Genomic DNA, 27,680 nt, shown 5'->3' with positions numbered 1-27,680 from the left:
TAAAATCTTCTAAACTACATATTTAACTTAGCCAGTAGGAAACAAGTTGTGGTTTCTCAGTTTCATACATTATCTGCATCAGCAGCTTAATTTCTAGATGTGCTTTGCAGACGATATTTGAAGCTAGCAGACTTTGAATAATGATGACCCTATAAAAGTAGCAATAAGAAAGACTTGTTGGCGCTGACAGAAAATCTCCTCACAGAAGCCAGAAATGCTGCTTGCAGAGTTTTTCCTTGCTTATATCCACTGGCTGGTCTCTTTCAAATCAAAGGAAAAATTAATTTTGCTAATTGGAAGCCTATTTCCAATGGTTAAATTCATTCCTGAGATGAGTTACAGTGTGAAGACGAGTAAAGGAAGAATAAAATGCATATGATTTGTGCTACTGAACTGCCAACTGGGTGTCATTAAGTAAGGAAATATGGGTAGCATTGTCACCATCCTCAATTTATATTTATTGAACACCATGGTGTTCAGGCTTATAAATAGTCACTTGGTCAGGCTGAGTACACTAATAATTTATGCTGGGCAAGTAGAAGAGGTTACTAATTTTGTTTTCTATATGAGTGCCTCCTGGGCAGTTTTTTTTTTAAATATGCTTGTCTTTTTTTTTTTTTTTAACTTATTTATAAGCAAGGCTGGCTGTTCTTTTGCCAAAAAGAGTGTTCTAAATACAAAAATATCAGAACTCCCATGGTTGCCTTGAATACCTTACATTCTAAAGAGAGAGAAGAGGCTAGATTGATGGATACCACTCTGCTAGTTGGTAACATGCCAGCAAGATTTCAGATCTCCCTTTTCCTAGCTGGGATCTCTTGGAGGAAGAGCCAAGGAAGGGGGCATGGGTGTTCTGGCCTGGATTTTTCATTCAGGCTACAGACTCTGTTGTATTCTGTAATAATGGAGAAGGACTTAAAATGTTATCAGGGTGAAGTCCAACTTCTTTTCCTTGGTCTTTCCACTGTTGCATATCCAACAGACATGCAAAGTGGGATGGTTTGGGTGGTGGAGAAGAAGCCTTCAGCAAAGCAGAGAGCATGGAAAATTGCAAAAAAAATGGAAGTGAAGAAGAAATGCATTTGGTAATGAATCCTGTGAGTGCTGAGTATATGTATACAACGACAGATGTATATTCATATTTATATTATGTTCATATGAATATAAGATCACATAAAATTTTTGATGCAGGATGCACATTTCACCTATAGAGACAGCTTGATTTATAGACACAAAAGTAAGTGGAAAAAATGCATATTATGACACGTAGCCCTAAAGCAAGCTCTCTGCATGGTAATGAAAATCTGGCTTTTTCGAGAAGCTGATTTTGCCATTTTCTCTTAAATCCAATTTGGCTTATTTTTCATCTAAGTATCAGAGGCACCAAATAACGTCAGCTTGTCAGAGATGTGCGCAGTGCTTAATGGTGAAATTTGTGCTCACATTTCTACATACATTGATTAAGTACCTAACACAGTCTCCTAATTTATTTTTGTTTTGTCATTCTACTTTGCTGGATCTTCCTTTTATCTCTTCAGTGTATCTCCTAACATAGGTGTTCTTCAGAGCTCTGACCCTCATGCTTTATAGTTGCCTGAATCACTTTTATTCATTTTCATGCCTTCTTGACCTCTCTGTGTATTTTTGACTCTGGTGGTATATCCTGGTAGCTAGCTGTTCACCAAAATTCAGTCTACTCCTGATCCTAGAAACAAACACAGCTAAACTGCATTTCTCACTGCTCTGGCAGTTAAGATCTCTCCATAGAAACTTCCTACAAGTGCTTGTCTCTGAACTTTCCTCCTTTTGGCTGAGTAGGATGGATGTTGCCATTGGATGGACTCCTGGAACGACTGTCCTCCCTCAGCCCTGGCCTGAGTTCTATCATCATATGAGAAAGAAATTAAGCTTCTTATTACTAAAGCCACTGATTTGTGTGGTCTGTTAGTATATTTTAGATGACCCTAACTAAAACAACTTACCTAGAGCCCAGATCTTTTTCCTGAAACTGAGATCCAACTATCTAACTGCTTATTAGACACATCTTGGGTGATATATTTTAGGTATATTAAACTCAACTTGTCTAAAACTGGTCACTGCCTCCTTCCCTCTGACCCTGCTCCTTCTCCTGTGCCCCTTTCTCTGCAAATAGTAGCCCTGGACAACCGGATGCCGAGTCCACATACATGGGAGCCATTTTTACTGTTCTGATTGCCACACTTCTCATTTAGTCCAGGAGTTGGCATGCCCTAGCCTTGGGTCGAATTTGACCTATGGCCTGTTTTTTCGTAAATAAGTTTTTATGGGGACACAGGCATGTTCATTCATTTTTATATTGTCTATGTCCACTTTCTCACGAAAGCAGCAGAGTTGAGTAGTGGTGACAGGAACCATATGGCTGGCAAAGGCTAAACGTTTTTTGTCTGGTCCTTTGCAGAGAAATTTTGCCAACCTCTCATCTAGTCAATCACCAAGGCCTGCTAATTCTGTCGTCTTAGTATTCTTTTGAACCCATCCCCTTCTTTCCATTTCAAATGTCACCATTACCATCTTCATCTGGACTACTGAAATAGCATCCTAAGTGATTTCTACACGTCTAATCTCACAGTTTTATAATCCATTCTCCATATGGCAGCCAAAGTAATCTTGCTAAAAGGAAATGTTGAGGGTCTACTTGTTGCTGCAGTTAACCTCCCATAATGATACCCCTCCCAAATCGATGTGACTTTACCTACAACCCAGGTCTCTCTCCCGAAACTCAGATCCAAATATCACTACCTTGGTTAAAATCCTCCAAAGGCTTCCCATTGCCCTTAGGATAAGGGCAATGGGAAAATAGCTGGAGCCTGAGTTTGCCTTCTCACTTAAACGCTAGCCCTCCTCAGTGGCTTTGAGTATTTTGTTTATATTGTGTTCTCTCTAGTCTATGGGTCTCCTTCTCCCCTTTCCTACATTCTGCTTTTACCTGGATAAGTCTCACTCATCTCTCAGGTCAAAATGTAACAGGTATGTTGTCTAGAGGCTCTTTCTGATCTCCAGATTAGCTTTGGTTTCCTTCCTATGTGGCCCATAGCACCCTGTGCTTCGTCTGTCTTTATAGTTACTACATTTGATTGACTTCATGATTTATCTCTCTTTCTCCCACTGACTGTAAATTCTGCAAGAGGAAAGGCCTTGGATGTACTGAGTCTTCCTGAATATCCAGCCTCCATCATGCTTGGAACATAGCATGCACTGTGGGGTAATATCAAGTCATGTTTCCCGCCCTCCTCTCTCTCCCGGAACTTAAGAAGAGTGCCTTCTTAGAGTAAGGATTTTAACTGAACTAATTAAGTTCAAAGAAAATAAGTGATTAAGGGAGCCAGTCGTGAAATAGGCTGGCTTAGTGGGTGCGAGTGGGGAAGAGACAAACTCTGTAGAATACAAAAGCAGAGGAAACTGCGAGATACATGTATAACAACACATACGACACTCATTCAGGAATTGCCAGAACATCTGAGACACCCAATACTCCAGATTGACATGATCCATTCCCCTGTGCAATATGACCATGTCAGCCATCTTCAGTCACAAAGAATAGAGGAAAAAGAACATTACTTTTTGTCCTAGAGAGAGGCCTTGAGCAAATGCCATTTATTCATTGTTCCATTCAACCTTTCATTTGTTTGTTTAGCAAATATTTGTTAAATGTGATACCAGATGCTTGGAATACAAATAGTAAGGGATAGAAGGAGTTATTATACTAGTGAGAAGGCAGACACCTAAAATCTAATTATAGGACAATATGGTAAGCACTGTAATTTAGCAATTTGTACAAAGTGGTATGAGAGCACAGAGGAGGAAGCAAATTCCGTCGTTACCTATTTCTGGCAACATGAAAATGGAAATGTATGTATACTTTTTTGTGAGGAGCGGAGGAAATGAGTAAAGTTCACCTCTCTTGTGCTTTGGTTTTGCGTGAGTAGTTTTTCACTGCTGCCTTTCCCACCTTTCTTTGGGGCTGTGATGGAGAGAGTATACTGTTTTCCACATGAATTTGCTTGGCAGATCGGATAATTCATGCTCCAGGACTAGCATTAGCAGCATTTCTTTGACATATTCGGGTGAGTCATAGGAGAGAAGACAGACACTGTTCCCATGATGTCACCACCCCTCCCTGACCTCCCCAAGGAGACGCAGGAGGAAAACTCAGTTTCTGTGGGTTGACTACTTGAAATAGCCAAATGGGGCAAATTGCACTTGAATGAGTGTGATGCCTTGTGTGTAAGGTCTCAGAGTCTACATGAGAATCTTTAACCAAAGATTCACTTAGCTGAGAACAAACCCTGGTCTTTGTGGGTCAACATTCATATGGTTCAACTCCAGAACTCCTTTTGCCTCAGTAAGCCAGATTAACACAGAAATGGACTGGCAATGTGCTCTTTCCCTTTGTTATCTTCACTTTGTTAAAAAAATAAAATAAAATAAGAAACTCCTGTAGGTTTTTTCTGCTCATCTTTTCCTTCATCTTTCAAAATGTATTGGAAGTAGGCTGATCCTGATAGAAAATCTCATTGACCACTGATAAGCAGAAGTAATTGATAGCATGCATTCACATTCCATCTCTGCCACTGATTAACTGGGGAGACTTGAATGAGTTACCGAAGCTTCCTACGCTTTGATTTTCTCATCTTAAAGAATGAGAATATTAATACTACCGGTCTACCTCAAGATATTATCATGAGGATTAAATGAGATAACACAAATAAAGTCCTGGTATATCCCAAGAGCTACTTAAGGTTATCTTTTGTTATTAAGTCCCAATATCTAAGCCTTACCGATTGTTTCTTCTTTGTTTAGAAGGTCAGACACTTTCCCTTTGCTATTCCAATCATGACAGTGGTAAGAGCCTGCTGGAAGATTAAGTCATACATGACTTTTGACTCCTTGGTTGCTGTGTGTTGGCCAAGATGTCATGTATATTAAGAGATTTCTGAGTGTTTCAACCATGTAGTGTGTGTGTGTGTGCGCGTGTGTGTGTGTGTGTATGTGTGTGTATGTGTGTTTCCTTCTGGGTTTTCTGAAAGGCAGTGACAAGTCTGTTAGATTCCTGAGGAGGGATTATTTGATAAATAATGGGTATGCCTCCCAGCAGGCAAAGGTGTTCTCATTTCTCAGAATGCCCAGGAGACAATACTAGCTGAGCTCAAAGTTGAGCTCACAGTCATCTAAAAGTCCAGAAGGAGGAAGACAGCAGAATACTACAGATGTTCGTAATTCAGTAGCCTTTTTCCTACCACCAGCACCGTAAAGAAAAAACCTGTCCCCAAGTAATGCCTTTCTTTCAGAATTTCCTTTTGAGTTAAGGCCTCACATAGTTTAGGGCATGAGTTGCCAAGTACACTGACTCATTTCTTCATGATGTAAGCCATGAACAGGTTACTGCTCAGAGGTTGGAGGACCTACTTTAGGCCAGCAGCGAGGTACGTACATGGCTGTCAGCTGTGCCCGTACACTTTCACTCACCTGGGCTCCCCTGAGAAATGCCATACTCAATTCCTTACCATTAGCTATGAGTCCTACACAGAGGCCTTGTTAGCATCAAAAAGCTCCTCTTCTCTGCCTTTCTGGCAGCAGCCTACCCAGGGGAATGGAAGGAAACTATGCAAGACACACATTGCAATTGCTGGGAAGTGAGATTTCGTGCAGAAAATGCGGATCAACTAGATCTGGATGTAGTGAAGTATGAAGAGACCCATTGTGGGACAGTGTCATCCGGGTGAACTTGAAAGCTGTGGCAGACTCTTCGGCACCAAGTTTTGTTTAAAGCAAACACTGTAGAGAACAGCCTTGGGGATCCTGGGAAATTGAGGAAGAGCAGCATGGTTTACACAGTGAGGCCAAAAAGAAAGTAAATGCTTAAGGGACAGTAATTTCTAAAAACTATCAGCTCTCAAGAGACATTCTAAATAGCATTTCTTTGAAAGCCATTACAAAGTTCAAATATTTATATTGGTATTATTTAGCTATGATCATGAATTTTTTTTTTTTTTTTTTTTTTTGGTTTGAGGATAGCATACATTTCTATTTTGTAATTAGGGAAAAATATTGCTCCAAAAATCTGTAAAGGGACACAACTTTCGCTGTCTATGGTGGACTATGGCTACTATGCAGAAAGGAACATTAGCTTAATTTAGCTCTTACTCATTCCTTCCCTCCAAAGAGGTCATATCAGTCGTTGTAGTAAATGTAAACATGGGAATTCAAGTGCTTCTGAAGATTACCTGTTCTCTGTAGGGTGATAGTCCTCAGAGATGTTCCAGAGCCTCAAAAACAAATATATTATTATTCCCCAGTTGTTACTGTTACTAGTGTGGATTAGAGGTGCTGTCATGGGACTGATGAATCTGTTATAAAAGGACTTTTGATCACCCTTCATGGCCACTCAGAAGGTTGTCAGAACTTCCTACATTTTAAATATCTGTGCTAGGAGACATCCTGGGACATCTGACTTTTGCTCATCTTCTTACTTAATTTAACACGCTCTTCTTCCTTCCTCTAGACAATTCAGTTTTAGTGTCCCATCAAATATAGCTGAGTGAAATCCTTTCTGACCACTTTGTTTCCTCAGTAATTGAGATATACCTATGTCTACTGCATAGTCAAGAACTTGACATTTTCTGACATACATTGCTCTTACCAGTTATTAAAATATCACTGCCTAAAAAATATTAAGGGGCAATAAGACAATTTCACAAATGGCTAAAATACAAGATAGACAAGGACATAGGAGCTCAAGTGAGGAGATGTTATTTCTGGTTAGGACAACCTCATGGAGCAGGTTACATTTTAAGATATGCTTTGAAAATCATCGGGTTTCAGCAGGTAAAGTTGCTTCTTTTACAGACATGTACATCTTCATTAGCTTAGAGGGTAATCTATGGAGACAGAACATGTGTTCTCTTCCCATAGTGTCCTTTGCGACACATGGTTTAGTGGCTGACACAGAACCATGTCTAAATACATATTTATAGACTTAAATTCTGGCCAGAGGCAGGAAATAACCACCCTTCTACCAGGAGGAGGAGGTCAAGGTGGTGTTACCAAGACATTCAACTACATGGTAGAACAAAAAGTTGTTCTTGTCCAGTAGCCCTGGAATGTTTTTCAGGAGGGCACGTACCCCTGTGCTGGCTTCTTGGACCTGACTGCTTTGATGCCATATTAAAGAGAAGATGAAGGAGTGAGTGGGGCTCTGAGGGGACAGCCTGGTTGAGCCTCCAGTTTGGAGGTGGGTCTGTGGCTGTTTCATCTTGGGATGAAAAGAATCATTCCCAAAACCCAACTGAAGTTGGTGTACTTTTAAATCTCACTCTTTTGTCTGGTTCTCTTGTCTTTGTTGCATCTGTCTTGCATCTCATTGGGAAAGGTGATAATGGACTGACAAATAGCCATTACATTAGTGTAGTGCATCTCTCCCCAGCATGAGCTGGACCCCAGACCTGCTTCTGTAACTATGGAGACACGGCAGTCCCTTTCGAGCTCCCCACTTCCTTCCCAACCCCTGCCTCTCTTGCCATAGGATACCGAAAGGCAATTGAGGAACTAGTATGGTGTTGGGTGGGGGGCCTGAAAATTTCTGTTGCCTTGCAGCTCACCCCCAAATAATTGCTCGACAAGTGCCAGAACCTCGAAGTACTACACAACAGCCAGTCATAGGAGAGTTTCTCAGTAGAGTGTCTGCCATTGACCTTGGCCTAATTTGTCATATTTTGGCAGACAATTGCAAAGATAAAGGATGAGATACCTTAGATTTGATATGCCACATTTTCCCTCTGAAACTAAGTTTTTTTTTTACTAGCTAATGATTTTATTCTGTTATATTAAAAATCCAAAGTTTTTTTTATAAGCATGGCAACTAGCCCTTATATGAGTAGTATTCCATACGCCCTAAGCGGAACACATAAAATGTCATTTCAAGTGCCAGGTTTTTTCTAATGCCTTTTTTTCTTTCACAGAATTTTGAAAGCAGCTTAAATCTAATTGGCTCCCCCAGGATCTCAACTCCTGTTATATTTGTGGCATTTCTTTTTCTGAGAGGCATCTGGAGAGACTGAACTGCCACTGCTAGCTGGCATGCAGGGTAGGAGGATACAGCAATGTGTTTTTTTCCCTTCCTTAGAAACTTTCAAATCTTGGCTCAACTCTTTCTGAGCTTTGAGTGTTTAATTTTTGCAATTGTTTTTGTAATGTTGAATTCTACTTTTTCTATTATTGAATTTCATATGAATGAGAATGGCAACTACAGCCGCCGCCACCCATGGTGGCCAGCCTGCATTTGCTGTGAAAGAAAAATTAAGAGAAAAAGGAAAACAAAACACAAAGTAGTAGTATAGATCCATGTAAAAAATACTTACCAAGCATGGTTCTAGTAAACTGGCTTTCTGCAGGTCTAGCCTACTAAAAGTAAACAACTCTTTAGACCATGGAACTGAGTTGGTTTTAGTGGCCCAGATTCAGATGTTCCTATTATCTGAACAAGTGTGAGAGGACTGCCAAAACCTTTCCTTTAGTCACAGCGAGTTCTTACCTTTTATGAAGCCCCACATAGTGAATGGAAGAGAAGATGGCTACCTTGAATGCTAGAGAAATGGGGAGAGTACAAACAAACCAGGAGGCTTTGTTTGCTTTAAAATGTTTGCTTTATCCAGATGCTTATACTTAAAGATCTGAAATCTAACAACAATAGAAAAGTATACTTATTGAGTCCATTTAAAAAAATTTATTATAAGGCTCTGGTTTCAGAGCCTCAGTCGTTCATTGTGGAGTTGAAAGTTGGGAGTAAGGAACAGTGAACATTTAGGAGGCCGTAGACCTGATCTGGGCAAAGCATACTGAGGAGAGTCTGAGGCCAGATATGAAAGCTTATTGAGTACAGTGGGCAGGCAGTGGGGTTAGAAATAGTGTATGGAGAAATGGTAAGAAATTTGTTCCTCCTTTGGAAGATAAATGATCTAAAGTCTGTATATTAGAAGAGCCTTATAATATTTGATATCTCCTTCTCCTTAACACAGGCCAGAAAAGTGACAATGAGAATGTGCTAAAACTTTAAGCTCCTCTTGATTGTGTGTGTGTATGCATTGTGGCCCAAGTGGGAATATCTGTTTAATTGCAGTCTGGTTGTCCTGTTATTGGTTAGACAAGACCTGCCCAAACATAGAGAAATCTAATTTCAGGCTTAGCAAGCAATAAGTTAATCATAAAACACATTTATTAAATTAAAAACAGTAAAATTCTTGTTAACTCATTTAAAAAAGAAATCTCAAGATTTTCTTCCCAAGAGAAAAATTTAAATATCTGCCAAATGGGATCGGGGCCAGCCATATTGCATTTGGGTAAATGTATACATTTTGTTGTCCTAAGGGGAATGGCATGAACTTAGGGAGTCCAGTTTTAATTTTGTTTGTGCCATTATAGAGCTATACAACCCAGGGCAAATGTCTTTGTCTTATGGGCCCTTAGTTTTTCTCATGTATAAATTGAGAGGATTGTGTTAGGTGGTGACTTCTAAAGCCTTTTCTATTCTATAAAACATATAAAGTCTCTCCTCATATTCTATAAAACGAAAGTATAAACAGGGGAAAGAAAAGCGCAGAAATGGTTAGGATAAAAGTGTGGCAGCTCAGTGCTTGAGGAAGGAGTTTCTGGGAGGAGAAGGGAAAGGGTCAGGGCAGGGTTGCAGCAAGTGTGGTCTTCTGTCCAACTTTAGTTCCATGTCTGCCTTTCTGAAGGCTTTGGATAATGCAGAAATGCACCTCCTGTTTGCTCGCTCTCTCTCTCTTTCCTATTTCTCTGTTTTTTCTTTCTTCACACCTCCATTCTCTGCTATCTCTATATCTCTCTGAGGAATAGATGTAGTTAGGATTCATCAGGAAGACACAAGAATAATGATGAAAGTTGGAAAAATAATTTTCCAGATTGTTTTTGTCTTCTCATTTCCTGACATCTGTTATAGCTTCAGTTTCACTTAGAAAAAAAATAGTTAATGGGTTGTATGTTCACAGTGATGATACTAACCTTGAGTACTTGCTGTGTGCTGGGAATCGTTCTTAATGCTTTAGGAGGAATTCTGTATTTAATCCTCATACAACTCAATGAGGTAGCTACTGTTATCATCACCATTATGCAGATAAGGACACTGAATCAGAAAGGTTAAATAACTTGCCCAAGTTTTACAGTTAATTGTGGTGAAGTTGGGATCTGATCCTAGGACATTATTTTCCAATGTCACTACTCTATGCACTCAGTCTTGCTGCATCTTCTCCAAGGCAGAGATGATGTATTTTTTTTTTCATTTTTTTATCCCCTTTAGAATTGGTATAGTGCTTGAGGAAGGTGTACTTTGAATTGAACTGAAGGCTCTATTCCATCCTTTCTGGAATAGAGAGTTGTCCATGGCTTCTCTTGCCCTGGGCCTCTAGGGGCATAACTGTGTCCAGAATGCCTTCCCAAGGTGCTTGTTGAAAAATATTTACCTTGTTATTTGAAAGCATCTACTTCCTTTCTTTGTACACTTATGAAACTTCTTTTAATTTAGAAGTTTTAGTTTTAATACAGTTAAACCATAGTTTAAGAAAGTTGGATTGCATTTCTGCATAAAGAGTAAAGCTGGAACACTAAACAAATATGTGAATAAATTAATATATGAACCAAGTGGTATTTGAGGAAATAACTGTGAACAAAAGGTCAGTGAAGCATTGCATTACTGTATTTAGTTAATAGAAAAACCCCTTTAGGGTTGTATTTGCCTGAATGCAGTTGGCTTCTTTTGAGATATGCTAGGTTTTTCATTTATTATGAACATTTGACACAAGAAAAAAAAAAAGGTCAGTATGTTTACACTCCAAGGTCAGTATGTCTACTCTTATATATGGTATTCAGGTGAGAGAAAGAAGTAAGAAAGCTACTCTTTTGGGCATTTGTTTCCATGATACGCAGATAATATCTTTTTGATAGGATTTTGCATTCGAAGGCAAAGGATGCATTGTTTATTCATTATGTCCCCTAATACCTCACTTATCCAGTGGTCATATTTCCAGCAGTTCTATCCTCTGGAGCTTTGGAGTATTCAATCGTAGAATATAAGTATTGAAAAGGATCTTAGGGATAATTTAACCCAATTGTCTTATCTTAAAGACGAAGAAATATAGCCACAAATGAATAAAGGGCCTAGCCATGGGTTAGAAAAACATCTCCAAATAGAAACTACTAATTACAAAAGTTACATACTGTTTACTCAGTTCACTTCTTAAATATTTGTTGAGTAGGTATTATGTGTAAAACATGAGGGATGGAACAGTCCTCCTTTGACTAGGGTCCCTCCTTAAAACTTTTACCAAAACGTGTGTGTGTGTCATGAGGCCACAGATAAGAAATAGCTGGAAACTGTTCCTGGTAAACCCTTTGAAGATGACAGGGACTTGATCTTGTTCATTCCCCAGTGTCTCATGCTGCTGATCACAGGAAGAAATGAAAGAAATGATCACGGCATAGAAATCTGGGAACATTTGGTACGAGCAGATCTACTGACTTAAAAAACCCTCAAGGAATTTTTATTTTTCATTACAGTGTTAAGTCTAAGTTCATGTTGATAACTGAGTCAAGAAGAGGTTAGAGTTCTTTCAACCTGCTGCTTAGCATAGTGGTTGAGGGTATAATACATTTTTGAAAGCTATCAAATGAAGAGAATATTAGTCCCTAAAAGAGTGAGCTTCAATTCCCTGGGATTTTTTTTCCCCAAAGTTATCAAAATTTATTGAACACCTGCTATGCATAGCAATCTATCTCTAGACCATGAATAAATAAGTTTAATGTTAGTAGAGGGGAAATTGAGTCATTGTAAATAAACTTGATGTTTGGCCGTTAACTTTACAACAGGGTTTTATATACTGGAACACCATTATCAAGGTTGGTCTTATGCAAGGGGTCTGGCTAAATATGAGACAGAGAGAGGAGAGAGGATAAATAAGCTATATTAATGCCTGCAACCTAGGCAGTGTGTCGAGTGTGTGACTTCATTTTATCCTCACAGCAATCCTGTGTGCTACTCAGTGTTGTTACCATTTTGCCGATGAGGAAACTTGGAGTCCAGAGGTGAAGTAACTTGCTTAAGATGATGTAGCTGACAAACAGCTGGATTGGAATTTGTATCTATGGAATTCTAGAGTTCAGGACTGGTCCATTGTGCCCGATGGAAGTGGCATTTAACTCTCCAGCTGACATGGAGTGTAACTTTACAGACACATGCACTCATTCATGTATGCATCCATCTCGTCAACAAATATTTGAAAACCAACTTTATGTCAGACTCTACAAGGACAGGCAGATCCGAATTCACAGAAAAATTTAACTACAGGATAATGTATTACATCATAAAGACATGTGACAAAAATCATAAGAATGTGGTGTTTTTTAAAAATTAGCCTGCAGACTAAGTACCATTACTTTAAGATATATTTGGGAGATTTTTTTTTGAGTTTTATAAAATATTAACTAGACATGAATTCAAAATTAAGTCATTTGTAGTTAGCAAATCCATTTAAAAAACTTCATAGTGATGTTAAATTGCTGATGTTGGCCCTGGTGACTAAAAGAAGGCAAGCTTTCTTTTATTCTCCACTTTTAGGATGGTAGCTTCCCCATTCAGCCTCCTGGATGTATTGTATACACATTTCTTTAGCACCTCCCAGATTTCCAAGTAAATAGGTTATCAAATAATGTTTTATTACCTCACCAATTCTGAATTAGTGAAGTCTAAATTAGTGAAAGGTACAGAATAGAGAATCAGAGAACAAGACAGACTAACATAAAATATGTAATTATTGTTTGTCAATTTAATATAAAGTGAAACCTAAAAATAAATAAAAATAACAAAAAAGAAATAGACTGATAGTATATTCTAGAAAGCATAGGATCTCAAGTCAGAAGACCTGGATTTGGATACAGATTCTTTCACTTGTGTAGCATTCTGCACGATTCTAAATCTCTTTGAGTCTGGATGTGTGCATTTAATAATGCTTATGTCACAACATTGTGAGAACTAAAAGATACCATAGATGCAAAAAACTGCTTTGCAAAAATAGTTATAGTGTGAAATTGTGTACTTTATAGAATCATCACTATGATAATTGCCACCTCAAGGTATCAAGCGTCAAACATTGGGCTCAAGATTTGAAGGGAAGAAGAGAAAGAGAGCTCTGGAGAGAGGTTGCTTTCAGTATGAAGGGAGAAGATTGCAGTATTTGTCTTATTTTTGAGGGCTCAGTTTCTTACCCTTTCCAGTTTAGGTGGCATTGGCGCCCTACAGCCTCCTGCTTCCAGCCTCAGAGCCACCTGTACGATGTCTCATAGCAGCACCAAAGGCCCTCATCTTGATTCTGCTTGTTCCTGACCCGTTGCTTCCTTTTGGCCACTCCCACTTGTGTGCCCTTTGCTCTCCCTGCCTCCCACTGGCAGTCCATCTCCATGGCTGACTGACTCGGGCTTTTCCTGGGAGCAGGCTCTCTGAACCCAGGGCCCTCCAAATTACTCCCAGTTTGCCTTCATTCTTGCCATCTGCCTTTCCTGTATTCTCTGCCAGTCTCACTGACCACACTACCAGAAAGGAAATAACATTTTAATGACATGAGAAAATGGGAAAGTGATATGTCCAGAAGTAAAAAGGGTTCTGTAGGGCAGATTGGATGGGGAGATAAGGCCTTGATGGAGGGTCTTGGTGGGAGACTCGGTGGGCAGTTTCAGAGGGTGGGCCACCTGAGTGTCTAATAGCAGGGCAAGTTTCAACTGTACTTTGTGTGTGCTGAGAGCATATTACTGTGTACCTTTGTGAAAGTATTGGCAAGACAATCAGTAATAGATGGAAATGACTCCATCTTCATACGAAGGCAACACATATGACCACTGTGATTTTAGCCCTGACAAGTGATTTTCTAAATCTGTAGACTGGAGGTCAGGGTGCAACTGACCAGCTATCTCAAACTTCTTTTCCCTGAACCCCTTTCTGTGGGTGTTCTCAGTCCAGTTATTTCAGGCCCCAGTAACTGTGACCACTGTGATCGTGCATAATTGCCTGTTGTTCCTTAGGGGGACTGTGCTTGCAAGGTAGGAGTCCTTTGGAAAAATATTATTAGAGAAAAGCAGCAGAGAGGAAGTCTGCAAATCAACTAGAAAACAACCAACCCACGTTTAGTAGGAACAGAAAATGTATGACTCACAGGGACAAACACAGAGGCGGACACCCCTTCACTGTTTCTCTTTCAGACTTCTAAATATGAGGTGGGAGTCCTCACAGCTCTGAGGGAGAGCCTGATAAATGAAAAACGAAAATGTATTTTTAAAACTTGTACAGGTAGTATACAGACTAAACGGTGTGTCCAGGCTTCCCAGTCCTGCCCCTAGCATGTGTCTTTAAATATGATCTGACTTATTTTAGTGGTAATTTCATCTAGATAAATTGTATTCCTTTAAGTCATGGTACAAAGACCAGACCTCCTGTGAACTCTTTGGTTCTAGTGTTTTTGTTTTTCTCTTTTCCTAAAATGTGTGCAGTGCTTTTGATGTTCTTTGAGCAACCTAAAGACTAGATGAAGAATTCCAGGTGAGGCTACTGATAGGCCTGTGATTCCTGGGCATGAGTGTTTCTTCCACTCATGAGGAATCTCCACCTGTGCAGCCCTCAGAGGATTTCTGGAGAGCTTGTGCAGTAGACGCCTTGTGGTTCATAATTTAAATGTCTGTCTAAAAATCTATGCCACAATATACCTTAATATTTCATTTGTTCTCTGTAAAGTTTGCCTTGGTGTTAACGATCTTTTGGCTTTATCAGCCACATTTTATGGATTATTAAAATACACCTGTGATGGGATGAGCAAAAAGAAAATGACACCAGTGAGGGAGCAGCACCCCCACCCTTACCTCATCCGATGATGTTGTCACGCTGAGGACAGGGCTTGCAGGGTGCCCACACGCTCCAGATGATAGGCAGAGGGCGTGAGGTACGGCAGGGAGTCCTGAAGGGAAGCCGGAGCCCCTTGACTGCTTGCTGTGCGACCTTCAGAAGACCTTTCACCTCATTTGCCATCAGCTTCCTTGCATGTTAATTGGGACAACAATAACAACCCTGCCTGTCTGTTCTTCGAAAGATTGCTGACATGATTTAAAACTTGCTTTGAATTTCAAAAACAGTATTAAAACATATATGTTTACATATGTCCATGTATATGTGCAGATATGTGTGTATATGTGTGTACACACGCACATTTGCTACTCATGCTGAGGCGGAGATCAAGCAAGCTGAACTTGATTTCCCTTGGAGAACTGAACATTCCCACTGCTTCCAGAGATCTGTACCATGGCACATGGCACCTTGTGTGGTCTTTGTGGCTAGGGTCTTCCCCATCTCAGTGCATGGTCTCTCCTCTCATTCAGAAATCATCTTTGATTCCTCTTTCTCCTTTATCCCCTACATCCAATCTGTCCATCACCAATCCTGTCAGCTCCTCTTTCAAATCCATCTACTTCTACTGCTCTGTTGCTACTACCGTAGACTAGACCACCATCATCAGCCTCTGTTGATTGCCTGTGATCCATTTTCCATACAGCAGCCTGAGTGACCTTTCAAAAATGTAGAATACATAATGACAAGCCCTGCTTGAAACTATTCAGTGGCTTCTTGGTGCTCTTAGAATGAAATTCAAACTTCTAACCATGACATGCCAGGCTTACTCTCGCCACTCTACTGGTTATCTTGTTCACTGTGCTTTAGTCAAGCTGGGCTCTTGGGTTCTTCAGCTCACCGCATTCTTTCATACTTTAAGGATTTTAAAAATAGGCTGTATTTTGGGGGGCAGTTTTAGGTTGGCAGTAAGATTTAGTGGAATGTACAGAGATTTCCCATATAGCTCCCCACAACCCACATGTGTAGCTTCCTGTATTATCAGCATCCCTCACCAGAGTGCTACGTTTGTTACAATCCGTGAACCTGTAATGACACATCATTGTCATCCAAAGTTCATCATTTGCATTAGATTTTGTTCCTGGTATTGTACATTCTATGGGTTTGGATAAACATATAATGACATGTATCCACTCTTGTAGTATCATACAGGATAGTTTCACTGCCCTTAAAATCTTCTGCCCTCTGCCTATTCCTCCCTCCCTTCCCTCCCCGGCAACCCCTGGCAGCCACTGATATTTTCATTGTCTCCATAGTTTGAGTTTCCCCTCAATGTCATGTAGTTGGAAGAGCATAGTATGCGGCCTTTTCAGACTGACTTCTCTCACTTAGCAATGTGCTTTTAAGGTTATTCCTTGAGGTTTTTGCGGTAGCTCTTTGCTCTGTTTGGCTTTACATTTTCACCTTACTTATCTAGCATCTCATCACCCTGTTGCATTTTCTTCCTAGCGCCTGTTGCACTTTGACATTCTCTTTTTGGTTTATTGCCTGCCTTTCCCATTAGAACTTTAGCTCCATGGGAGTGAGAGTCTTGTCTTGTTCCTGGCTTGTATCCCCAGCACCTAGAACAATTGCTGCTGCATAATACATACTCAGCAGACATTTGAAGGGTTAAATGTATGCGTGACTTGGACATTCATTCTTTTTAGCTTTACTCTTAAGGTGACAAACTCTTTCACTCTGCTTCAGGTTTTGTCCAGAGAAGAGGCAGAAATTCATGTTAAGTCACTGAGTCTGGGAATTATTTCTTGTTCACCTTTGGCTTCTGAAGCTCTGCTGGTATTCTGCTGAATTTAATGGGTCTCTGGGCGAATGGCAGTTTGCTGGCCTTGGTGGGAATCAGTCACGCTGCAAGAGAGAACAGAGGCAGTAGAAAATGATTAAGGGAAAATTGCAGAAAAGTATGATTTAACATTTATTGAGTCACACATTGTACTCAAAGCTGTGTATAACATAAAAAGCGAATTAGGAGACAAGTCAGATATAAAATGAGTGAGCACACACAAGCACACAAATACTGCAGAGAGAAAGGTATTTCTTCGGATGCCTTCTTTCATTTACCAAACTGTAGTCTTATCAAAAAATATAGGCTACTTCAGGAGAGAAAGAGTCTAGCCAGTGTTTGTGGCCCAGTTATGCCCCGTAGGGCACAGAGAGGCCTCAATTTCATTACTGGTTTTTAAAGAAACTTTCTCTTAGGCTAACAGACTTTCTAGAGAGGCCAAACCAAGTGAAGCTGAGTTAATGTTCTCATTAAAATGTTAAAGAGGCTTTATTCATGAACGACTGAAGCTGTAATTGCTTTATCCTTGTAAACTACGAAAATATGTGGTGATCTCTTATAGAGGCATTCACCCAGTCCCTCTGTCAGGAAGAGCTGTGTTGAGTGGAGGGCTTGGCTGCACTTAGGGACTGAAAAGTGGATCCTCTGGGTGGGTCGTATGTGTCAGGGATATGGTAGAAGTGATGGTAAGGGGTCCTCCATCAATCTGTTTTAATTTTATAGATCTTGTTTTGTATGCATGATTTGATCATTTGAACTTGAGTTCTAATTTGGAAATCATAGGAGAATCGAACATGTATATATATACACACGCAAAAAAAATATTGTGGAAGGAAGCAGGTTTTTAAAAAGCTGCTTTTTAAAACAATAGGTTTATCTTTTCTGTAAGCCATAGCTTATTGAGATGAGAATAGAAGAAACTGAAAGATGCTGATGTACTGGTGAAACTAAAGAAAGAATTGATCTGGAAAAGATATGGCATGTGATTTGCAGGGTGAGAAGGCACTCAGATGGCTTTGGGAGGTAACAGAGTTTTTTGTCCCTACCTTTTGCTGTCATTCAATGCACCAGTACAAAAACAAAGTGTAGAACTGTAGGTAGTGAATTCAGATGGCAAATGCAACTATTTTTTTCTTTCTGGAAATGAAATAAGGTTGAAATCAGACTTATTGGACTGAAATCATAGAGTGGTGGTTTTTATATAAGTAGGAAATTTATGTTGGAAATCTCAAAGTGAAATTTAAGGGGAAAAGGTTAGAACATTTTACCTTTTCTCTAATTCCTTATTATTAGAACCCCTGTTCGTTGAATGGTAACAAATCTAAGTCTCACTATGTGCAGATATAATATGAGCAGTATCTAGGGATTGCTTTAAAATGGTGTAGAAGGAGAAAATATTTTTTCCTCATTCATCCTAAGTTTGTGGCTGATGTCCCTCTTAAAAAAAAATTAACAAGAGAAAAGCACACAAATTTATTTAATATAAATTGTACATGACAAAGAAGCCTTTGTATGGACATAAAGACCTGACGAAATGGTTAAACTTGTTTATTTTTATGCTAGGTGATGAAAAAGTGGATAGTTGTGGAGAAATAGGATTGGTTAAAGGAAATATTATCTCATGGTAATAAAGTAGGAGAAATTTACAAAGGCTTTACTTTAGTAAATTTACTATTAAATTTACTTTAGTAAATATACTATTAAATTTACTTTAGTAAATATACTATTAAATTTACTTTAGTAAATACACTATCAAATTTACTTTAGTAAATACTAAAGTTTTTACAAAGTACTTTACTTTGGGTGGAGTTACACTAAAATACATATATCGTAGAAATGTCTTCTTTTTTCTTCAAAGGGTCAAATCCTTTTCAGATGTCAGTGCAGGGCGTTTGTTAAAACTGGCTCAAGTCTGTGGGGGCAATGGAGTTGAAAGTTAACAGGAAGCTCGCTCTCTCTATGATAGATTGCGTCGGTTTCTAAGTACTTCTTTTCTGAAGGGGTGATGATCTCAGTCCAATGTTGTCAATGGTATGAATCTCATAGTTTTTAAATACAAAGTAGATTCCAATATCTGGAACACTATTGATGATATTTAATAAAACATGTTTTTTAAATTATTAAGGGATTTAGAGCAAGATATAACAAATTTCCTCTGCTGGCTCTTCCACTAAACTCTTGGGTGATTGAAATGGAGTGACTTGCCACCTCTTTCTTGGGGAACTGCTAGCCCAGTCCCTGAATTCAGAGGTGAATCCAGAGAGACAGGGATCCTTGAGCTCTATCCAGACACAGTTCAACTTATCATGTTTCCTCTTCCCCTTCTGCAAAATAGGATTCCAATCCCTTTCCTGATCTGTAGAGCAGATCTATTCTGGAGGTTTCTTTTTGGCTTGCCTAGGAAATTGTAGTGGGCTGTGATCAGGTCCTCACTTCCCAGTGTGACTCAGAAACCTTTGAAGAAGTGTAATGGTGTAATGAGACCTTCAGTATAATGGGGTATGTATAGAGAGTATCATAGGAACAAACAGAGGGATTGACTATTCTAGGCTGCTGTAGTTTTTGAGAACTATTGTTTGCTTTCTAGAGTTTTCCATTTATTCATTTGCTGTTAGGATGTTGACACATCTGACTGCTCAGTGTCTCAGCCCAAAGCAGCACCTCTTTTCATTCTAGTTCTTAGAGGTGAGTTACATCCAAGACCCTATATTCACCTTACAATTAGATGATGTATTAGTCCGTTCTCACACTGCTATAAAGATACTGAGACTGGCTAATCTATAAACAAAGGAGGTTTAATTGACTGACAGTTCTGCATGGCTGGGGAAGCCTTAGGAAACTTAGAATCATGGTGGAAGGGGAAGCAGGCATGTCTTACATGGCAGCAGGCAAGAGAGAGAGCATGCGAGAGCAGGGAAAACTGCCTTATAAAACCATGAGATCTCATGAGATCTTACTGTCATGAGAACAGCATGGGGGAAACCACCCCCTTAATCCAGTCACTTCCCTCCCTCAACATGTGGGGATTACAATTTGAGATGAGATTTGGGTGGGGACACAGAGCCAGATCATATCAGATGTCGATGCCAAAAATCTAGAGGAAATTTTCAAAACCTATTATTGTGTGATATTTTCCTTCAAATACTGGTGGGGTTTTTTTTGTTTTTTTTGTTTTTGTTGTTGTTGTTGTTGTTTGAGATGGACTCTCACTCTGTCACCCAGGCTGGAATGCAATGTTGCAATCTTGGCTCACTACAACCTCCACTTCCTAGGCTCAAGTGATTCTCCTGCCTCAGCCTCCCGAGTAGCTGGGATTACAGGCATGCTAGCTAATTTTTGTATTTTTAGTGGAAGTGGGTTTTCACCATGTTGGCTAGGTTGGTCTCAAACTCCTGACCTCGAGTGATCCACCTGCCTCAGCCTCCCAAAGTGCTGGGATTACAGGTATAAGCCACCACTCCCGGCCCTATTTTCCTTCAAATACTTAATTCAGTTGTGTCTTAAGGCTTATGTTGATTGGCCAGTGATTGTTTGACTAGTTAACTCATTCATTCAGCAACTATTTTGGGAATATGTACTCTATTTCAGGGGCATATATGGTATCTAGGGGCTGGGATAAAAAGATTGGGAAATCATATTTGCCTGTAGAGTTTCGTTGATAGTTCATATGTTGAAAATAAGGAGTGAAATACCTAAAGGAAGCCAAATTGCTTTTCTGCATTTCAAAGACTATATGCAAGATTGGCATATCACAGCCTACTCTGTAGAGTTCTCCATAAGTGCATTTCATGTGGGAAGTGGTACCAGATGTTTTCTATATTATGATAATCTTCATATATTTATTAAGCTGTAACTTGTAAGGCTTCCTGATGGGGCATAATAGAGGCTCTTTGTGTGCTACACTGTGTCTTTGTAAAGAAGCACTCTGTTAATTCCTGCCTAGTCATTTATCTGGCTCTTACTGGTAATGAAGCATGTTTCAGTCATTCCAGGAGGGTTTTGGGGATATGCACAAAGAGGAATAAGAGGAACAAAAGGGTTGGTTTCATGGTGGGTTGGAGGGAAATACTCTTAGGGAGAACCAGGGATAGAATGAAACCTTTCACCTAGTATGTTTTACATATTTATCCCTTTTCAGTACAGCAGCCGAATACTCCAGAATTGTTTTACATTTTAGGAAATGCTAAGAAAATGCTAGGTTTTGAAAGTTTTTCTTTTCTCTCTCAATCATTGACCTGGCAGTGGGTTAGGAGAATCCGAGAACTCCCAAGAATTACAATGGAACAGTAGAGGAGTTGAGCCATTTTCCTATCATTTCTAAGTTCTGTGCTTGGGAAGACAGGTTATATACTGATAACAGAGATTTGATTCCAGGAAAGAAAAGAGAGGATAGAAGAGGGAAATAAAAATGTGGGGATGTTAATGAAGAAAAGGGAAAGGAGCAAAGAAAAAAAGGAAAAAAGATATTTGGTTGTCCTTCCTTCTCTCCCTTAGCTCCTTCTTCTCACAAAAGGAAGGGGTAGAAAAATGGGCAGGTTGAAAGGGAAAAGAAGGGAGTTGAATTAGAGATAGGAGGGCACTTGGAGATAGTGAGGGAGAAGGAAAATGAGTCAGAGAAATCGCAAGAATAAGTGAGGGGGAAGGAGATGGGATGAGAACTGTTTAAATTCAGGAAGAAGAGAGGGGCTCAGAGAGGGGAGTGCATACTTTGGTCACACTGAGAGCCTTCAATTACTCCCAGCAGGGCATCTGCCAAATAGCCAGTGTCCCTGGCTGAAGACATTTTCCTGACTTTTGTATTAACTTTAATGTGATTCTCCTTATGGTACCTGTATTGCTGTTTGCAGTTTCATTGACACTCTGTGTGATCAAATAGCAAATGTGGAGGTACAGTTCTGCTATTCCTGCCCCCTTGCAGTTTGCAGCCGACTTCTGAGTAGTGCATCTTGTGTTTGATGTTTGCTCTTCCTCCTCGTCTTGTCGGAGAGTTGAAAGGGAAGAGACATGTTCCTAAGGGCTGTCACATTTATAGCTCATGCATACAAATATTAAAGAAGCTGAAAAAACTCGGTAAAATCACATTTTGATATTTTTTTTGAAATAAGGTAGTTGTCTCCTTGCTGGTCTAGTGATCTCTCCTAACCTAAGGCCACACTCACTATACCTGTAGGCAGACTGCTTCTTGGAAGATCTTTCCTCATCCTTTCTCAAGACTCAGCTCAGGAAACCTTCCCAGTATTTTCCACCTGCGTCAGGTACTTTCTAAGTGTGTACCAGTACCTTCCCCTGCCCCTGGCTTCTTGTGCTGACCTTTCCCTGTTAGATCTATCATGCCATGTGGTAATTTTTATCCTTCCACTTTGGGGCTCTTTACACAGTATTAGTTACTACTGAGCACCTAGTTATGGGACAAATAATGTCTATCTTGGATGTCTACAGATGCTGGTCTTTAGAGTGTAACATACTTCTAAATTTGGCTATGCTTTTAGATACCTGTTTACAGTTAGTCTACATGTTCTGGAAAGAAAAGAGATTTAGCGAGATGTAAGGTGTTTCTGGAGAGTTTAGTAGAATATTTGGTTCCACAATGAGATCACTTGGACACAGGAAGGGGAACATCACACACTGGGTCTTATTGCGGGGAGGGGGGAGGGAAGAGGGATAGCATTAGGAGATATACCTAATGTAAATGACGAGTTAATGGGTGCAGCACACCAACATGGCACGTGTATACATATGTAACAAACCTGCACGTTGTGCGCATGTACCCTAGAACTTAAAGTATATATATAAAAAAAAGGAATATTTGGTTCCAGATTCATGCAACTATAATAGAGGAATTGTGATTCCCTTCAGTTTTAGATACCAGAGGACGGTCTTGAAGTTTGGGGCAACCTGTTTCTTATGATTCTCGGACTCACAGGCCTGATGCATGAGGCACTTTAAAACCATGCTTCTCAGACTTTAATGTGCATAGGGCTTATCTGAGGATCTTGTTAAAATGCAGATTCTGTTGCAGTAGCTCTCAGGTGGGTTCTCACACTCAGCACTTCAAGCTCACTGGTGAGGCTGATTTTGCTGCCCGTGGACCACACTCTGAGTAACAAGGCTTTGAAATACTTTCTAGAAAATAAAATTGGGATTTATCTTATGAAAATATCTAGGTGTACTTTATAGTTTGAAGAACCACAAATTTCCTGAGAGAAAGCTTGTAAGTGTGTAACTCTTATTTCAATTTGGAAACTTGCAAGAATTTCTCACACTTAAAAACAGTACATCTGATACCAGTCAACCCCTGAAACTGCTTTTGAATGACATTTTATATTGTACTGCCCTTAATTAATATACAGCTTCATTTATTTGGGCTTTCTTAGATTTGGGAGGCCCTGGCCCTAGCACTGGCTTTAGTGTAGCTACTTTAGCAACGAAGACTACTTCTTTTTTTTTAATTAATTTATTATTATTATTATACTTTAAGTTCTAGGGTACATGTGCATAACGTGCAGGTTTGTTACATATGTATACTTGTGCCATGTTGCTGTGCTGCACCCATCAACTCGTCATTTACATCAGGTATAACTCCCAATGCAATCCCTCCCCCCTCCCCCCTCCCCATGATAGGTCCTGGTGTGTGATGTTCCCCTTCCCGAGTCCAAGTGATCTCATTGTTCAGTTCCCACCTATGAGTGAGAACATGCGGTGTTTGGTTTTCTGTTCTTGTGATAGTGCAGAAATAACTCTTTGAAAGATTGACAGTTCGAAGGCTTTGTTTATGATGAGACCTTCACATTTATTGATTGTTACCAAGTTAGCACCATGCAGAGACCTTCTCCAAGGGTATTCAATTGCAATGGCCAGAAATGGAAAGGGCAATGTTCAGCTCGAACTTTGCAGGCGAAACCTTGCATCTGCTTACATATATATGTTCAGTCAGCTCTCTGAAATTCATGTTTGAAGTTTTTCTAACAAGATGGCCTTTATTTTACAGGTCCTTTGCTGCCAGCATGATATCATATTTATAATATGTGGAGGAGAGAGAGCTCACCATGCTCAGGTAAAGGGATGGTGTGTGTACCATAAATAACAAGCAGGTTGGTTGTCACCATATGGGAAGGGATGTAGTTTAATTATACCTCTGGCATCATTCTCTAATGTGCATCTTCGTTATATCTGGGGTTCAGAGGGCCTGTGGCAGAAGATCTCAGTGAACTAACATGCATTTGGGGGAGCATTTACAAAGTACCTACAACAGGGCCTCTAAACAGCCAGCAAGGAAATAGGACTGGTCACTTGAAATCTCTTTCCAGCTTCTACAGAGGTTACATAAAGGTACTACCATTGTTCATCTTTATCACCTTATCATGAAGGCTTTATCTTTCAACATTTATGTAAATACATGAATATTGAAGACTCCTAATTAAAGTCTTATCTCTGTCCCCTTATCTAAAGTTATCCTTCTTAATTTCCTTTGCATTTTCTTTTGAAATAAGTGCATGTCTCACAATTTGATTTGCCCAAACAGGTCACTGAGATTAATTTTCCATTAACCTTTATTGCTTCTGTTTCTTTCTAATCATCTTCTTAGAGGATTAAACAGTCCCCATTGGGTTAGTCTCTCCTTAGGATATGAGCCATCTTTTTCTTTGATGCCCTTTATAGAACTGATGTGGATGATGGTGATCTATTGCCCGACCGAACCTGGACCCATTAACTGAGCCAAAGCTTCCTTAGGTAGACCCACGCTAGGAGTTCTGATGACCATGGCAATTTTGTTATTGGGCTTGCTTCTTTTGTGACCTGGTCTGTATTAGTTTCATCTGACTGCCTTAACAAAGCGCCACAAACTGGCTGGCTTACACAATAGAAACCTATTGTTTCACAGTTCTGGATTCTAGAAGTCCAAAGTCCAGGTGTCAGCAGGGTTGGTTCCTTCTAGGCCGTGAGGGAAAATCTGTCCCAGGCCTTTCTACCTTCTGGCAGCCTTGGGCATTCCTTGACTTATAGATGGCATTCTCCCTGTGTCTTTCCACTGACTTCCCTACATGTGTGTCTGTGTTTATGTCCAGGTTTCCTTTTTGTAAGGACACCAGTCATATTGGATTAGGGCTCACCCTAATGACCTTAACTTAACTCAATAATCTGCAAGGAGTCTTTCTAAAAATGTCACATTCATATGTATGAGGGATTTAGATTGTAGCACCTTTTTGAGGTACATAATTCAGCCGACAGCACTATGTGGGTACAGGCATACCTCATTTTATTTCACTTGGTTTTGTTGAGCTTTGCAGATACTATATTTTTTTACAAATTGAAGGTTTGTGGCAACCCTGCATCCAGCAAGTCTATCAGCACCATTTTCCAACAGCACATGCTCACACTGTGTTCTTGTATCAACACTGTTTTAGCAATAAAGGATTTCTAAATTAAGGTGTGTTCATTGTTTTTTAGATAAAATGCTATTGCACACTTAATAGAGTATAGTATAGTGTAAACATAACTGGCAAACCAAAAAGTTTGTGTGACTTGCTTTATTGTAATGGTCTGGAACCGAGTCTGTAATATATTCAAGGCATGCTTGAAATGAATTCCTCTAGATACCCCTAAAGCTTCTAGCATGGTGCCTGCTGCTTAATATTTGTTGAATTAGTGAATGGCAAGGACCATAAAGGCCATGGCCAAATTTAATTTGACAAAGCCAAGTGCAGTGACCAGAGGTGGGCAGGTATTATGCTGGCATTTGTCCTCAGGGAACTGTTGCCTTCAGGATAGTTCAGGCTAAACAACCTCATAAATGAGATAAGAGTTTTCCTTTAAAAGTAGTAGCCAGTGGGGTTTGTATAAAATATAGCCCTTTGTGTGAGCTGCTACTGCTGTCTCTGTTGGCGTCGCAGGTTGAACTGCCAATTTACATGCTGCCTCTATCAGTACATCAAGATATCTTTCCAGGTAATTCAATACCATTTAAATCATACTTAGCCAGGCTATTCTTTCTTTCCAGCTGCATCGCTTTGCACTTATTAAATTTAACGTTCTGTTCTCTGGCTTTAATCTCTAAATGCTATCCTGAAATAGATCTGCCCTAATCGTGTCTTCTTCCTTCTTTATGCTTCCTTAGCTCAACATTATTACAAGTTATCTTTTGAGTGTTCAGATTTGGGTGTTGATAAATTATTAGGATACTGCTCTCAAGGTAGCACTTAAATGATCTGTTCTTGAGAGATGCTTATTTGGGAAACCCTTTATTTCCTCTTGGGGCAGTGCTTTCTAGCCATGTCTACTGTTACTTCCAGGAAAGGATTACCTTTTTAATAGCAAAACGGAGCCTCCTGCTGAGATGAGTGAAAGTCCAGGGGCAGATCTCCTCCTAGGAGTGAGGTAGGCATCTTTAGGAGCCCTGCAAATTCACTTAAGCCCCTGGATTAGTGCTGCGTGGAGCTGCTGCAAGCAGGCAGGCCAATGTCTAGAGATTGACTGTGTGGGTCAGGCCCAGGCCTCCAGGAACTCTGAGCTGCAGGCAGGGTGGAATCATTTACTTACAAGCTTTTCCAGCCCCACAGGAGCTTTTGTGTTCCTGGGGGTGGGGCTGCAGGCTGTCCCATGGCCAACTGATAGCATTGGCTTAGACAGCAGTGGATTTATAAGATGATGACAGGCAGCAGAAAATGAAAATGAAAAAATGAAAATTCATTTTAGCATGTTTCACACTGACATTAGTCCTAAGAAAACTGGTAAATCAAACAGCAAATATTTATGGCATGTGTGATGCATGTAGGCACAGTTCTACCAAATGCCAGGTACAGATGTATAACTTCATCCTGTGTCTCCCTTGCTTACTTTACTTTTCCATTTTATGCAAGAGCTTACTACCTTTGATTAGAGGTCTCCCATAACTTTTCATGTGAACTCTCCTAGTGTGGCTTGTGGGCGTGTCTATAGGGTTTCATTAAAATTGAAACCGTTAATTCGTTTTGGTTATACAGTGATCAAACAGAGTGATGGTGAGCCAGCCCTTGCTGGCTGCAGGTAGGGCCTGGTGAGCGATTATATTCTGGTAATTCAGCTGTTCCAGAATAGCCAGTGAAGTACTCTGCAGTGTGCACTACAATAATTATAATATCCCAATAAGTCTTATTTTAATAATTAAGTTATCTTATGTGTACCTAACACTTCTCTATTATTAAAGAGAAAATAATCCAGAAATAAAACCTCGGGTGCCTTGAACATGGAAAACGAGTTTTATTATTGTTGCTTTGTCTTTACTCCATTTTGCATTCTCTCATTTCACTCATCTTACATTTCTGAAAACTCAGCTATAAGATTCTCATGGACTTGATAATAATTTGCTAACTCGTTAAACTCTGATTTTAAAAGGGGCAAATGAGAAAAATGATTCTGATGTCCTTTTAGTTAATAATTAACATGGTAAGTTTTTCTTAGATCTCTGACATTAGAATGTAATTATTATATTATGGAAAGTATTTTAATTAAACAAATTATACTTCAAGATTCTGTCAACATTTTTCAGAAAATTTTTGTACACAAGTCAATTAAAATAGGAATCTTAATATCTGCTTTCTGTAGGATCTTCTGCCTCTCCCTCTGACGGTTCCTTCTTTGTTTCATTTAAATCATGAGTTTATGTTAAGTGCTTATGAGCTGGTAATATAAAAGTGATGAAGAAGAGCAGTGGCTTTTGGCAGGGAACTCAGAAGCTTGAAATTCTCTTTCATCTACATTTAGTTACCACTAAACTGTCAAATTTCTGTAATTCTTTGATATTTTTACTTTCCTTTTTTTAAATCTACGATTATTCTTTCCAAGAATTTCTTACCTTTTTCTTGCTTGTTCATATGACCACTCTGTTTGGTTTGTTCATTTGTTGTTTATTCGTTTGTTCGTTCGTTC

At 39.6% G+C, this 27,680-nt stretch overlaps 1 protein-coding gene across 1 annotated transcript in view; it reads left to right on the top strand.

The window, feature by feature from the left end:
- Positions 1–27,680, top strand: part of ENOX1 (ecto-NOX disulfide-thiol exchanger 1) — a 494,357-nt gene that overhangs the window by 7,162 nt on the left and 459,515 nt on the right. Inside the window, exon 2 of the mRNA XM_045376966.3 lies at positions 23,764–23,829. The gene's annotated coding sequence lies outside the window, so the exon portion shown is untranslated. The remainder of the gene's footprint in view (positions 1–23,763; positions 23,830–27,680) is intronic.

Source organism: Macaca fascicularis, chromosome 17 (assembly GCF_037993035.2).
Source record: "Macaca fascicularis isolate 582-1 chromosome 17, T2T-MFA8v1.1".
NCBI classification, from domain to species: Eukaryota; Metazoa; Chordata; class Mammalia; order Primates; family Cercopithecidae; genus Macaca; species Macaca fascicularis.
The sequence above is the reverse complement of the archived record's forward strand: the minus strand, read 5'-3'. Positions and strand labels throughout refer to the sequence as shown.